Here is a 4,768-nt window from a genome sequence, read left to right on the forward strand (position 1 = left end):
CAACTGGACCCCCGTTTCGACCGTAGAAGGTCCGTTTCGTCCGTTTTGCGGTACGCCACACCCCTCCGGATCAATAGGACCCCTGTTTCGACCGTAGGAGGTCCGTTTCCTCTGTTTTGCGGTACGCCACACCTCTCCCGATCAACAGGACCCCGTTCCGAACATAGGAGGTCCGTTTCCTCCGTTTTGCGGTACGCCAGGCCACGTTTCCATCGCCTGTTCCGTCCAAGCCCTCCCGATGAACACGGCCACGCATTCTATTCCGACCCAGCCGGTTGGCTCCCACGCGTTTCGTTGCCTCGCGATGAACACGACGCATTCCGTTGCCTCCCCATAAACATGACGCATTCCGTTGCCTCCCCATGAACACGACGACGACGATGTTTCTCCGTTCCGACCCATCCATGTACACGAGCCCTGGCCGTACGTATGCACGAGTAGGCGTTCGAGACCCCGCCCGTATGTACACATACATGGCCGTATTTTCTTTCTTGCACCCTGGCCGCTGTACGTACGTGTACATGCTACGTGCGCGCCTCTACTACGACACGTACGCGCCTCTACTACGACACGTGCGCGCCTCTACATCTACCAGTATATATGTACGTACACGTTCGCGACCAGAATGACAACGCTATGTACGCTTCGACTAGGTGGGTCTCGACTGTCAGGCACTTCCTTGCCTGCGAAGATGTAGCTGGTGGGTCCTAGCAGTCACGGGGGCGAATCTTTTTTTGCCCGGACACACTTCCTTGCGTGAGAAGATGTAGCTGGTGGGTCCCAGCAGTCAGGGGCAAACATTTTTTTCGCGAAATACGGTGGCCCGTCCGATGGGTCCCCGCTGTCAGGTGGAGGAATAATTATTTTGCACGTAATAAGGTGGCACTTCCTTGCTGCGGCCGTGGACCCAGCTGTCAGCCTCTCCACGTACAGTCCACGTCTGATGGAAGCCGTTCCTTGACCACGTTTACCACGCCGCGCCGGGAGCACTAGGGCGGTGGACGACGGCAAGGCCTAGGAAGGGGACGACGCGGAGCCGGTGAAGACACGGCAGTGGATGACCATGCGTAGAGGAGTACGATGGTTCACTGGTTCGCTGCGGTGTGAGGCTGCCGTGGCCGCAGAATAACAGGGGGTGTGGGTGAGTAGAGGGACGACCTGGCCAGCGGTGGGAGTAGTAGGGGGCGGTGAGGCCTCCGCCGCATCACAGCCGGCCATGGGAGGCAGGAGCACGAGGCACGACCGGCGCTGGTTTGGGCGGCTGGAGTAAGAAGACCAGATGTTGAAGAAGCACTACAGCCGTTGGATGGACATCGTACGGTCACTGGAGCTAGAATCATGCATATTGACTAAGTTGACAAAGCCCTCCATCCCCGTCAACTTAGTAGGCCCACAAGTCAGCCTGCCTCTATACTGGGTCCTAGCTAATAGGGGGAGTATTCATTTTTTTGTGCGTAATAAGGAGGCACTTCCTTCCGTGCAAAGATATAGCTGGTGGGTCCGAGCTGTCAGCGGCGGTAACGTTTTTTCGTGAAATACAGAGGCCCTTCCGGTGGGTCCCTGATGTCAGGTGGAGGAATCATTATTTTGCGCGTAATAAGGAGGCATTTCCTTGCCTGCGGTCGTGGACCCAACTGTCGGCCTCTCCACGTACAGTCCACTTCAGATGCATGTCGGTCGTTGACCATGTTGACCAAGCCGCGCCGAGAGCACCAGGGCGGTGGACGACGGTGAGGCCTAGGAAGGGAACGACACGGAGGCAGGGAAGACTCGGCAATTGTTTCCCACGCGGAGGGGAGTACGACTGTACGGGGGTTTACTGGTTCGTCTGCAGTCGCTGGAGAATAACAGCAAGTGTGGGTGAGTAGAGGGATGGCTAGGCCAGCGATGGGAGTACGGTGGGGCGGTGAGGCCTGTGCGGCAGCAGAGCCGGCCGCGGGGAGGAGGGAGCAGGCAGTCCCGCCGGCACTTGTTTGAGCGGTTGGAGCAGGAAGAGCAGAGATTGAAGAAGCACAACGGCCGTTGGATGGCCATCCAACAGTCACTGCTTGTGTGTCAACCTTTTTTTTAGGAAAGCCTCAAATTTGTGGAAAACATTATACAACCCATCTGCCATTATTTCTAATAATTTACAGCCCATTTGCTAATTATTAAGGTTTTTTGGAGCCCATATTCTTTTTGTTAGCATTACAACCCATGTTATGGCCACGGTTAAAAAATTATACGAAATTTTGGATATTTCGGTGCGGTCTGAACTGTTTTTAATCCCGAAATTTCGACTCACATTCAAACTGATTTTAAAAATAAATTTATATCAATATAAAATCCAACAAATTCTCCACGCATAAAAATTAATGTTATTTAAAATCTTGAAATGAAAAAAATATATTTGAAACTAATTGCCGGTTTGATGTGTTTTAAAAATGTACAACCCATTTCTCATTACTGATAGGCCATTTTCTCGGCCAGCCGAATGAAGCTCTCCTCATCTTGAAAGATTTGCAGCCCAACATGCCTGACAAAACGACTTACTTGGCAAATCACAAAAAACTGGGCTGTGGTCATGGACCCAGCTGTCAGTCCATTTGTTTTTTAGTTCATTTGGTGGGTGGGTGAAACAATGATGTAGCATCTATGCAGCCCGTTTAAATCCCATTTGCATTTTTCTAGAAATCCGCGGACTTGCTGGGCTGGGTGAAAATATCATATTGGGCTAGACGGAGAAATGTTATAAAAACATAAACACATGATTGCACATCAGTAAAATCTTTGCAAGCTTATGTACGCAATCACTAGGAGTTAACTTGCCAAGTTATATATAAACAATTATTATTATTATTTTGTAAGAAATTTCAACTTATGAAATAAAATATCATTTTAATTTGATGAGTTAATAGTACGTGGGGTATTATTATTTTTTAGGCTAGACGTGGGACAGTTGAGTTGGTTCTAGGGGAAAGTACTGGGAGAAAACTCAGTTTACATCGAAAAAGAAAGTGGGAGAAAATTCAGAGACCTGCTGGGTCCACCTGAGGAGGGGAATATGTTGGGAGGAAGGAGATTCAAAGCACGGCAGCCGAGTGAACTAGTTTTTTTATGGACAAGTGAACTAGTTTACATACATAAGCAAATAGCCACTAAAAAGCAATCAGGTTAATGGGTTCTTAAAAGAAATATTTCGGACAAAACAGATAATTACGACACATAGGCTAATGCATGAAACACTTAGATGATAAATGTGCTTATAAACAGATAAAGTACAACATCTAGACCTTCCTGGCACGCTTGATCATGACGTTGCGGCTGTCTGTGTACTCGTCGGTTACGGAAAGCAGACACGCCCTCATGTCCAAGATCTGCCTGTACATGTCATAGCATGCGTATGCGTCCTTGGTCACGTAGGTTATGTAGGCTAGATACAGAGGTACCTCCCACGTGTTCAGGTCGTCTTCTTTCTTGTTGGCGTATCAGGGGTCGATGATGGTCTCAGCGAGGTCAACCACGGAGTCCTTCTCCTGACCGTTGCTGATGATCTTGTATTGCTTATGGATGTCGACAAGCTTGTTGCACCAGATGGCCGAATCGTCGCGTTCTTCCTTCTCTCCACCGTAGCAAAGGTGCAGTCGGCGCTGCCGATGAAATGGGCGAATGCTCCAGAACCTGGTGCAGCCATAGGACTGAGGCGAGGTGGAGCTTCACCGAGTCCGTATCGTTGGTGTACATCACAGTCAACTTGGTGCAGCCATAGGACTGAACGGCAAACTCAAAGGGGAACTCCTTGCTGAAGTCCATATCCAGCAGGCTCGCCCCTCGAATCACCATTGGAGTCTCTTCGAGTGAACGAGTGTGTAGGCGGCGGCAGTAGTTCGTTTTTCAGCTCTTGGGGAACTGGATTCAACAGTAAGCTGAGTGTGTACATGCGACAACAGTTACTAGCCCTCCCTCGTCTACTGCACGCCCGACAGAAGATGCACCCTCGGTCACACGTCGGTTCACGAGCGGGTCTGTATTGGTACTGTAATAACAAGAGTTAGTGGTCACTTTACTTAAATTTAATTAGCTTTAATAGAAACTTGTACTTAAAACAAGCAATGCATTCACTCGTTCTATCAGTGCCACAGGATCAACATGCACAACAATTAGAATTATTATTCTCAGGACGCACACGATCAACACATTTGTCGCACTTTCACAAAGATAATACTACCAAGTTTGAACTGTTTGTTATGGTTGTTGTCCTCTGCATCATCATGCCGTGTTTCCCAGCTTGCAAGATTCAGAACCAACAAATAAGATCCAAATAATAAATACAACAAAGATGCCTACACATCTCATTGATTCCCAGCTTGCAAGATTCAGAACCAACAAATAAGATCCAAATAATAAGTACAACAAAGATGCCTACACATCTCATTGATTCCCAGCTTGCAAGATTCAGAACCAACAAATAAGATTCAAATAATAAGTACAACAAAGATGCATACACATCTCACTGATTCCCAGCTTGCAATATTTAGAACCTACCCATTAGAGCCTTTTGATAAAGTGAATATCGGGATTAAATCCATCTTGGCTAGCCGTGTCATACAACCGAAGAACTTGGCGAATGCTCTTGACCGTCACAACATCTGTAGTTGAGTATTCCTGTTTGCATAGCATGTTTGCACAGCACAAACAAGGAGACATGAGAGCATGATTTCGCTTTAATAGCGGCCTCCTTGAACTCAACCTCCAGCTCTACTTGGATGAGGTCTGCCTAGACTTCCAT

This window comes from Triticum dicoccoides, chromosome 6A (assembly GCF_002162155.2).
Source record: "Triticum dicoccoides isolate Atlit2015 ecotype Zavitan chromosome 6A, WEW_v2.0, whole genome shotgun sequence".
Classification (NCBI taxonomy): domain Eukaryota; kingdom Viridiplantae; phylum Streptophyta; class Magnoliopsida; order Poales; family Poaceae; genus Triticum; species Triticum dicoccoides.